Consider the following 12,218-nt stretch of genomic DNA (forward strand, 5'->3'; position numbering starts at 1 on the left):
AATGATGAAGGGTGAACATTATTGCACATGAATATCAAAATGTTTCAAATTTATTTACTTCCTATGCCTTGGTTAACACACTTAATTTGACAAAGGTTACTGGGATCTCTTTCATGAGTTCTTGCTCTCCTTAATTAAAAAATAATTGGAAGCTATCCAGAATAGAGATTTGGAAGAGAAGGAGAGAAGTAGTCATGTCATGTCATGCAATGGAAGGCTGGCAAACAGCACAAGGCTGAAGATGGGAGACTGAGCTTCAGAGAATGAGAAGGCCCAGTGTACTGACTGGTTTTGTGTGTCATCTTGAGACAAGCTGGAGTTATCACAGAGAAAGGAGCTTCAGTTCAGGAAATGCCTCCATGAGAACAAGCTGTAAAGCATTTTCTCAATTAGTGATCAAGCAAGGAGGGCACATTTTGGGTGGTGCCATCCCTGGGCTGGTAGTCTTGGTTCTATAAGAAAGCAAGCTGAGAAAACCAATGGAAGCAAGCGAATAAGTAACATCTCTCCATGGCCTCTGCATGAGCTCCTGCTCCCTGGCCTGCTAGAGTTCCAGTCCTGGCTTCCTTTGGTGTTGAACAGCAACATGGAAGTGTAAGCTCAATAAACCCTTTCCTCCCCAACTTGTTTCTTGGCCATGAGGTTTGTGCAGGGATAGAAACCCTGACTAAGACACCTAGCATGTCAAGTAAAGCATGCCCAGAATGTGGTAGTATTTTAAAGAATAAGAAATGAAAGTAAGCTGGAGAGGTAGCTCTGCAGCTCAGAATTCTCAATACTCTTGACAATGACCTAAGTTTGACTCCCAACAGCCACACTTGACAGTTCACAATTACCTGCAACTTAGCTCAGAGGCCATGATACACAAGCAGAAAGTCAGAAACACAAATATCCACAATTAAAATAACAATAAATAATAATGATTATAAGAATAATAGTGAACCTTAAAAAAGAAAAGAAGGAAGAGAATAAGGAGAAGAGGTAGGAAAGGAAGGGAGAAAGGGACAGATGAAGAAATGAAGAAAGAAAGGGAGGAAGGAAGGAAAGAAGGCAGGAAAGAGCAGACAAACCTAGAAATCAGAAAATGTTGGTAGGCTGTATGTTGCAGTCTATGCCTTACTGCCTGGTAGAAATTTTGCCAACTGCTACAAGGAAGGGAGGTGCTTCCCAGAGGCAAACTAGATCATCTCATCAAGTAATGGGTAATAACTCTCCCATCTACACATAAATGTTTAAAGAAAAATCAGTTTCCTGAAGGAGGGGCTCAGATTGTACTTCTGGCAAGGCTAATGACAACAAGCTTGACTGAGTAATACTTAAAGGCAAACAACAGTATATAAAGTTCTATGTAGGTTGGAATCCAGGACCATGGGCAGAGCATAGATTCTTTGCCTTTGATTCTGAGGAAGTACATTTACCTTAAAAATCCTAAAGGAAGCCCAGCAACTTCTCCCTCTTCACATGGCCATTTAAATCCTAAGCAAAGATAAGGACATTATCTTTCCAGGCAATTAAAGAAAAGTTAAGTAGGGTCCCAAAATCAGGAGAAAGTAGCATGTCCTCAATTGCCACCAACTAGATAGCAGATATGAAAGGCAGATAGCTAAAGGAAGGGGGAAAACATAGAGTTTGTACTACCATGTGGTAAATGAAAGAAAGCATCTCAATTTATTTTCCTTAAAATTTAATATACTACATGAAAATATAGTTAATGAATAGAAGGAGGAGGAGAAGGAAGAAGCTGAGATTACAGAATGAAGAAGGTTGAGGTTACAGGACTTCATTAAGACCCAGAAAGAGAAAAATACTTCCTTCTTGAAAATTATGGCTATTTGTATATATTTAGGTGTTTATGCTTTTCTTTAAAATATTTTATAACTTGCTATATTACCCGATTTTTCAAGTTAAAAGGATAGGGTGTAAGTTGTTTTCCTGGTCCTGATTTGAGTCATGACTTTCTATGACTTTCTGACTTGCCAAGAAGATAATATAAAAAGATTTATATTTTATAAATCTTATAAAAATTTTATAAGGGGGGAGGAAGTATCTGGGAATTGGAGAGAAGCCTCAGTGGTTAAGGCTGTTTATTGCTCTTACAGGGGAATTGGGTTCAGTTCTCAGCAATCATATGATGGCTCATAATGGTCCATAACTCAAGTTCCTGAGAATCCTTCTAAAGTGCCAGGCACACATATGTATGTGAGTATGATACTACCTCATACATACATGCATGCAAAAGACTCATATACATTAAAAAAATAAAAAGAATTTTTTTAAATAAAGGAAACATTTAAGTAAACACTAAAGTCACATCACTGGCCAACTCTTTAAGGGTTAATTCAAAGGACATTACAGTCACTTTGATGGAAAAAACACCCCAGAAAAGCTGTGTTCTAGATTATACTCTGTGTCCTAAGATTATAATAAAACCTATGTAAATATTTAGGTTGGCATTAGAGTCTCTTGGGACACTATTCAGTGTCTCCCTTGTATGCACTGTGTTTTGGATCTACTTGTAGTTCTCACGCCAGAGAACAAAAACTACTTCATACCCTTTCATTTCTTTCTCCTTGTAAACTACTTCCCACTGCAAACTCCTCAGAACGTTTCCTCTCTCACCTGGGTCCTCTACTCCTTCCTCATGTTCATCATAAAAATAACTTTAGCAGAACAGTGTTTCCTAACGTCCATAATTAGGTACCTATTTTATCCTTGAACTGAAAATTCCAATTTTATTATTTAATACTTATTGTAGTGATAATTAATTATTGATATAATAATATATTTTAATGTCATTTTATAATCTAATCTAGTGCTAGTTCATAATTATGACACTCATTCCTTATGATGCAGAATAAATTTATCACTTTCTTCTTCTTCTTCTTCTACTACTACTACTACTTCTTCATCTTCTTCTTCTTCTTCTTCATCATCATCATCATCATATTCTTCTTCTTCTACTACTACTACTACTACTTCTTCATCTTCTTCTTCATCATCATCATCATATTCTTCTTCTACTACTACTACTTCATCATCATATTCTTCATCATCATATTCTTCTTCTTCATCATCATCATCATCATCATCATCATATTCTTCTTCTTCTTCTACTACTACTACTACTACTTCTTCATCATCATATTCTTCATCATCATATTCTTCTTCTTCTTCTTCTTCTACTACTACTACTACTACTACTTCTTCTTCTTCTTCATCATCATCATATTCTTCTTCTTCTCCTCCTCCTCCTCTTCTTCTTCCTTCTTCTTCTTCTTCTTGTAAAGAATTGAGTGGTTATAACATATTTCAGTTCTTCTACTGTTTCAGTTTTATCAAGCATATCCAGTGGCATTCTTATCATCTTCTCAAACAAATATTATGGTCAGATGAGTTAAGCACCAAACTGCAGACACCCTCTTAGACTCTGCTCAAATAATCTTACTACTCCTGTGATATTCAGATAAAAAGGCCAGTACAACTCTATTATAATTATCAGTCATATCATTTCCTAGTTAGCGTCTAGATGTTTCTTTCTTTTCAATGAAGACAAAGGTTTTAACATTCAAGCTCTTCTTCTTCTTCTTCTTCTTCTTCTTCTTCTTCTTCTATCATCATCATCATCTTTATCATCCTACTAATACTACTTCTTCTCTGTACTTGAAAAGTGATGAGTTCACAACAGACATAATTTCTTAAAGGTCAAGATTCCGTGTTGTCCATGATTTATATAAATACTTGAATATAAAATATATTTATATGTTTATGATAGATGGCATTGGTATGCCTTTAAGCAGACAAAAATGATTCAAGAGCACAGTCAAATTGAAAAGAGTAAAAATCACACCCACACACAAAATAACACGAAAACAAAGCAAACATACAAACAAAAAACAAATATCATTCATTAGTCCTATAAAGGACTGATAACTAGTGTGTACTACCACATAAATTAACATTGTAAACACTTTGCTAGATAGAATAATATAAAAAAATCACACCATGTCATGTGCATAAAATATTACAAAAAATGAAATTATAGACACAGAGTTATGTTAAAGGTTAGGAGGGTAAGGGTGAGATCTTCCTCAGTGTGTGTAGACTTTCTATTTTAGTGAGGAGAAACTTGAGAATGGATCCTGATGATGGCTGAACAATTTTGTGAATGTGAATATTATTATTGTATGTAGAGAGCCTTATTGGGGTACCATGATACCTGGCAGGAACTTGACATCGACCAAGGTGAAGTTCCTCTCCCAGCCTTTGAGCAGGAACTCCTGTGTTATCCATAATCCCCTCCACCTGGGGTGGAGTGCTCAGACCAAGGTGAAGCCCATTGTTCTTCAAGGACCTGCAGTTTCCTGAGAGACACTAGCCACATGTGGAGCATCCGAACCTGTTCTGCAAAGAAGTTTCCAGCTTTTGGGGAAAGGGTTCTCCCCCACCTATACTTGGAGTCCTCGATTAAACCTTGAGACCTTGAACAGCAACTGTTGTCTTGGTCTCCATCTCTTTTTACTGCCTTCCCATATATCCCCAGCTTCCCTTCCAGGTAACCTGTTCGAAGTAACTACAGTTACGATTATACACCAGAAATCACTAAATGTTGCTGGTTTTGCCACATACTTTAAAAACCCAAATGTGTGAAAAGATGGACAAACATTTAACATTGTATCTAAGTCATTGATAACAGAGATTACTAAAAATGTTTCTCCACCTGGAAAGAGTCAAATAGAAAGAAATGCTATTCCTTACTCTTCATCTCAGGCAAAGTAACTGGCTCCCTTATCCTGAGCCCATAATCTCACAGAGTATAAACAACCAATTATATCCATAATTTTCATTCCCAAAATAGCTAAATATAGGGTAGATATTAATTCAGAATGAGGTAATTAATAAAATTTATTAAAACTTGATTGATAAAAAATATCAAAAGTATCATAAAAGTAGGTACATTTTTATTGATTGACTAATATACCTACTACGTGCTTTACTCTCATTTGTGTTTTATTCCTTGAAAGTCAATTAATGACCTGCAACCTATGCAAAGAATAACTACATGATTTAGCTTTTTGTTTCACTTAATTTTAGCAGAAAATTACCTATTACCACTTCTCAAGAGCCTCAAAATCATGTCAGGGACTCTTTCTTCATCAACCACAACTGTTCACTTTGACATAACCTGAAAACTTGAGCCTGCTTGCCTTGCTGAAGTTCATACATGTCCTAAGAATCTCATTTATGATTCCAGCAGATTTAATTGCATGTTGGGGAAAGTTCTAAACTTTCTCAGTTGTCCTCACTGTGATTTCTTGCCCTCTATGCATAAATCTGGGGTTTAAAGTTCTTTCAAGAGGAGTGACAATGTAAAGGCATTTAATGTTGGAAGCAAAAATGAGAGGACCAACAGCATGCACTCCAGGATTTTTATAAGCATCAGTGTTTGAATATCCACTGTTATGGTTAGTGTATGATCAGCCCAAGGAGTGGCACTATTAGAAGGTACGACTGTTGAAGTAGGTGTGGCCTTGTTGGAGTAGATGTGTCACTGTGGGTATAGGCTTTAAGATCCTCATCTTAGGTGCCTGGAAGTTAGTATTCTGCTAGCAGACTTCAGATGAAGATGTAGAACTCTCAGCTCTGCCTGCATCATGCCTACTTGGATGCTGCTGTGTTTCTGCCTTAATGACAATGGACTGAAACTCCAAACCTGTAAGCCAGCCTCAATTAAATGCTATCCTTATAAGAGTTGCCTTGGTCATGGTGTCTGTTCACAGCAGCAAAACCCTAAGACATTCGTTTGGACAGCTTTGCCATTTTCATATACCCCTTGCTGATATTGTTCATTTCAAGGTGTGTATTCAGTACACATTATTCTGTGTGCTTGACACAGTTTTATTTATCAGATAACATCTTGAATTGCCATCACTTTTCTTCCTGATATACATTAAGATTAGCTAGAAAACCAATGGCCATGGCTTCAAGTTTGCCTGTCTCATGTGCTGTGAGCAACCGCAGTTGATGCTGAAACACAGTAAGTACCAACAGCTGGAGAAGAATGTTGTAGCAGCAAAGTTAGTGATACAAACAACAGGATGCCATGATGAAAACTACATGGAAATTCTGTTATTCTCAAGGACCAAATCAATTATTATTTTATATTGAAGGGAAATGCTGAGAACAGCTATGAATGCATTTGGAGTTTCCTATTTGAACCCAGAAGGCTCTTAAAAGCAGCAAAAGTAATAACACTTCATTGGAATACAGCCATGCTTAGTACAACCAAAGGTCATTTTAAGTGAATGGAATAAAAAAGTAAAATTGAGTAATAAAGAAACGAGAGAGCTAGGGTTAATGAGGAGCAAAATAAGATCTGGTTTTGGTCATTTCCTCTATCAATCTGTGAAAATTTTCTCTTGCCTCTCTGTAGATAAAATCTGCTTTATATGCAAACCTGCCTGTATGTCTTTCCAATTTGTTATTTACCTTCTCCCCTACCTCAGAGTTGACAAGTTGTTGAGGTCCCAGAATAGTTTTTAGTCTCATGAACTTTCTTTTCTCCTGGGTTCATATTTAGTACATGGGAGATAATGGTGTCTGCTGAATAAATGACTTCAGTGTGTTAAACTCATGACCCTGCATACAAGTCATTTCACCACCTATTGTTGATGATGTAGATAAATAATAATATCAATAGAATAATCAGCATTCCTAAGATAATAGCACCAATGAGGCAGCTGAATTAATTAAGAAAAGAAAGGGCATAGAAAAAACACTATAAACATATATAAGACTATAGTTCCCTTTGTTAAAATGATTTTAATAATAAAAACCACACTACACATATCCAACTCTGTCAAACCACAAACACCTGAGTACTACATATCTCTGAATCCTGGTACAAGGAAATAATCATCTAGTCTATCCTTAAAAATATGCTTTTATCTTGTCATCAGTGAACATTTCTTCACAGTGTGATATTTTGTCCAATGGAATTTATGCTGATACAAGATTTCTAAAAGAGTCCATATAGTCAATTTCTTTTAATAATAGCCTACGTGTCTTAGTGCTTTAACCATATTTGAAACAATAATCTTTTATCCCAATTAAAATTAACAAGGAAATCTAGCGTTAGCCCTCTTACTATTCTTGTTTTAGCTAATGGAAGAGCTAGTAAGCAAAAATTTTAAAGTACAGAGTTAGCTGTTTTGGTAAGTATGCAAATTGAAGCAGGCACTGATGGAAAGTATCTGGGGAAATATCTCAGACAGAAAAGCCAAGGAAAGGATTTTTGACACTAAAGATAAACCCTGGGGCTAAAAAAAACAATACTTATAGTGAGTCAGTTCCAGGTCAAAAAGAAAAAAAAGTAGTTTAAATGCCTTTGAAATGGAAAACTCCTTAAATATGTCTAAAATGTTGCAGAAAAACAGACTGTAGTTTTACAGACTTATGGTGGTAATTGTTGGCTGCTCTCTATGGTGATTTGTTGTTTGAAGCTGTTTGTTTTCTTTATGGCTTTCAAAGGAAGGAAAGAGATATTTGAGACGAGTTTAGAGAAGGAATTCAGGGCCAGATTTTTCAGGGTTATTATAGGTAGTAAGAAGTTTGGCTTCACAATAGCTCTAATGCACAGCACTGAAATGATCAGTGATCACAGCTGAAGCATGCAGGTGTGGTCTGTATGAAGTCCTGTGCTTTACTACACAGCATGATGCGTACACTTAGGATTCTTCCTACACTGAGAATTTGCTGAGGGAGTTAAGTTTCAATGTTCTTCACACACATGCCTAAAACATAGTGAAGTGATCACTAAAAAACATCCCCCAACATACTGAAGCTTTACATTGCATAGCTTAAATAGATAAAGATTTCATCTGTCAACTACACCAAGGTAATTGGGGGAAAAGAAAGGAAGAAAAGTCAGTATGAGAGGTTGTTAATTAAAACTACGCCAGGCATTAGAGATGAATGGCTTGAGGAAGAGATAAAAAGCACAGTATAAATTCATTAAGCAAGGAATGTAGTGGCATTCTATACAAGGATGAAGGCAGAATAGCAATGCTATAATATAAAGTATGCTATACTATAAAGTATACATATTTATGAAAATCAAAATTGGATAAAAACGATGTTGACAATAACATCAGGTTTCTGGCTTAATTAGTTCCATATGGATAACACACTAAGAAAGAGAAAAATAAATAAAAAAAAAGATTAGGGATATTTTCTGGATAAACAAAGTTTATTTTTGCCTATATGAAGACTAAGAGGTTCTTAAAATCTCCATGTTATAGAGAAGACGTGGTACTAGGGTGTAGATCTGAAATTTTAAAGAAAAAATAGTCTTGTGACACAAATGCAGATAATGTGAATCATAATCACTTCAAAAGGTGAGAAGCAGTTGATAATAAGGATTCATAACAGAACTTGAGAGAGTCTGCCGGCGAGGACATTTTGTATTACAGCTAGTATTATGGTAGGATGACTCAGCAATACAAACCACAAAATATACATGGGGAAACTGACCAGAACCTGGAACCATGCTGGTCATTACAATATTTAAACTCTTAGCAGAGGCAGATCCTCCAACAGAAAGGCACATTTGGGAAATAGAGAAATATTGCATTAAAGGTGATACAAATAAAGGGGATGCTATGTGAGTCACATTCTACTTAAAGAGTGTGAGGAACCCAGAAGAAAGCACTGAGTTATTGATGTAGGTGAAATTAGACATCCAGTAAGAGTAACTCTGGAGAATTCATTTGCAATAGTCAAAGTCTAGGGAAAAGAAATGCTGGCTCTGGAGGTTTAATATTTGCATGGAAGAGTGTTCTGTTCTATATTTGCTATGGAAGACACTAGTGCCAAGTGGAGAGGAGAATTCAATGATATAGGGAAAAATCGAGTGCACTGATATAAAGTAAAATATTCTTAGGAGAACAATAGCACTTTTGCCTCCAAATAAACTATTCCCGGATGGAGGTCCATCGCTTTGATTCTTTGAAAAAGTAGTAAATATGTAGCAAGTTGCTATAAAATATATGGCTCAACATTTCTGCTTTGATGGATGATCAGTGATGTATCAAGCCTGTTTTTTGTTTCTTTGTTTTTGAGTCTCATGTCTTTGGGAGCCATTTGTCATTCTGCATCTGCTCTGCTTGAAGCTTTTGTCTCATAAATATGCCCAACCCAACTCTTCCTCATCACTCCCTTGCTCCCTTCCTTCTCTGATGCTGACAGCTTGTTGTGAATTTTCTGTCTTAAGCTGTGGTTCCAATCCTCTATAGTTAGACTCAATCAACCCACCATAGCCGAGCACTCCCTTCTTGGGCCTGAGACCTCTGGAAGGGACTGGACCACTTTTCTCCTGTTCTTTTATTCTGAAATTTCATTTTATTTCTCTGCTACTAGGACAAGTACTTTTCCACTTCTCATAGTTCATCCCCAGAATTTACTGATATAGAATCAGCTGTATATCTTCAAGTATTTATACCTTTGATATTCCCTTTTAACTTCCCTCAAATATTATGGATTATTATGGTGATTTTTATAGGTATGACCCCCCATAGACTTATGTGTTTGAGTTCTTGGCATAACTAGGAGGCATGGCCTTGTTGAAATAGGTAAGTGTGTCACTGTAGAGGTGAATTTTGAGGTTATATGTGTCCAAGCTATGCCCAGTCTCACAATCTCCTTATTGCCACCTGAGATCAAGATGTAGAACTCTCAGCTTCTCATGTCTACCTGGATGCTGCCATGCTTCCTGCTATGATGATAATGGACTAATCTTCTGAAACTGTTGGCCAGCCCCAATTAAATATGTAATTAAATGTGTGCCTTTGTAAGAGCTGAAATGATCATGGTGTCTACTCATATCAATGAAACCCTAAGACTACTACAATTAGGCAATTTTAGTACTACAAGGAAGGAAAAACTTTTTTTTTCTGATATTGACAATTTTAGCTGAAAAAAATCATGCTACACATTTAAGGATTAAACCTTATTCTCTATTGTACTTGTAGAAGCTATCATTATTCATTATCTATAGCCAGAATACTTATCGTAAGTAATTTACCTTATCCATTCTAAGGTTTTTGAAATTAAGAACTAATTATTATACAAAATGTATTTATACTACTACCTACTAATATCTAATATTTCATAGTAATTCTTAATATTATATCAATAGTACCTAAATATATAACTTAAACTTGGTAATGAAAGATCATTAGACAAAAGACAAAAGTTTGCTTCTAGTAATAAATTTAACAAGTTATTTCTTTAAAATGACAACTTCTTTTGTTATTAACTTTAATATACATATGACATTATACATGATATAAACCAGGACTTTGTTCATATATATCTATAAAATATTTAAATCTGTGCTGGTGAGATGACTCAGTAGATAAAGGCACTTGCTGGGAAGCCTGGAAACTTGAGTCTAGAACTCATATGGGTGGCAAGAAACTTTCTGACTGTGCAAGTTGTTCTCTGATTGACATATGTATACTACAGTAAGTATGTGCATATACATACAACATACACTAAATAAATATAAAAGAAATTGAAAATTAAGAAATGTAAATCACATTATTTACAAAATCATTAGAGATTACCTTGTACACTGAACATATAAGTTACAGAAATTTGATTGTGTGTTGTTTAGTTCCTCTAGTTTCAGAAGAGGATACCTTAATCAGCATATGCCTTACCATGGAACACACTTTCCCAACTGGTACCATGACCCAACATGCTCCTAAGATATGTATGCGTGTGCATGTTCATATGCATGCATGTGCATGTACATGTGCATGTGTGTGTGTGTGTGTGTGCGCGCGCGCACGCGTGTGTGTGTGCACGCGTGTATGTGTTTCTTTAACTGGATAATGTTAAAGGATTGTTAAATATGTTTTAAGAGGTTAAGTGAAGTTCTGACTACAACTGTACCCTAACCCATTCCTATGAAACATTGATTTATTTTCTTGTGAGCCACCATAGAATGTTTTTTCTCTTTTTACTGTCTACCAAATCTCTAAAGACAAAAACATTTTATGACAACAAAAGTCATCTATCCTATTCATGCCATGACTTATTTATATTAACTATACTATTTGTCTAATAAATACATCATGAGAATATCTGAGATCAAAGGGCTTTTTTGGGTTCCTGCTCTCACAATAATCTCTTCAATGCAGCATCCACTGGAGACACATGGATATTTTATGTTGGTCACTGACTTAACGGAAAAAATAAAATAAAATAAGGTCTTTAAGATAACACAGAGGGACAGGAAGATTATTTCAATTTCCTTGAAGTTCTTCAGTCAGCCTTTTGTGAATGCATGATATCTTCCATTATTGTTACCTTCTTAGCTTTCCTCTTCTCCTTCCTTGCTGCTCATACTTACGTGGGGGTCTCAATTGGTTTGCAATATGGAATTTTAGTATGTTTTTCTGATTCACAAAGAATGCAGACATATCCCTGTGAAATAGATTCTCTTTAATCGCCTATTGCTGCTCCTTACCTGTGAAGAATAATCAGAATAAGTGTGAATTATAAATAACTTCATAAAAAGAACAATCAAAACTTTAAATCATGTTTGATTCTAGTTTTTGGTTCTTTTTGATTTTCAACTGCATAATAAATATCAAATTTGGATATATTTTGCATTATTTTGATATATCTAATCTGTCAGTCAATATGACACAGCTTTGTACTAGCATTTCATCTTTGTATATGATGCTTTGACATTGCCCAGGCTAACAGCTGACAGGCACAGTAGGATGATTAGGGAAGATGCATGTAAAAATTTACTTAAGGTCAAATGTTTTACTATGCAGGAATAAAGGAGGAACTTAGAACACCAACAGCGTTGTGGTCCTATTTCACCAACGTGCACTGCCTAGCCTCAAACTTCCATTTCTATACAAAAAACACATAGTTAAGTAAGGACATGTTCCCAAGTTCTGCATAGGCATTCGCAAAGTCCAATGTTAGATTCAGGAAAGTTTCAATCATCTGGAAGATCACAGGATAAATTAGCATCTGCATTTTGATTATTTCAAAGGTAAACAATAATGTAAGCACCCAAATACAGTCAAGCACTAGAGAACAGTTCTCTGGCACGCTGTTCCTCTGAGCCCTGGTTCTCTTTGTAAGCATGCTTTCAGTTCTCTGTGGTTCTCCTCTATTGCTTCTTCCCCATAACCGCT

The sequence above is a fragment of the Apodemus sylvaticus genome, chromosome 13 (genome assembly GCF_947179515.1).
Source record: "Apodemus sylvaticus chromosome 13, mApoSyl1.1, whole genome shotgun sequence".
Lineage (NCBI taxonomy): Eukaryota > Metazoa > Chordata > Mammalia > Rodentia > Muridae > Apodemus > Apodemus sylvaticus.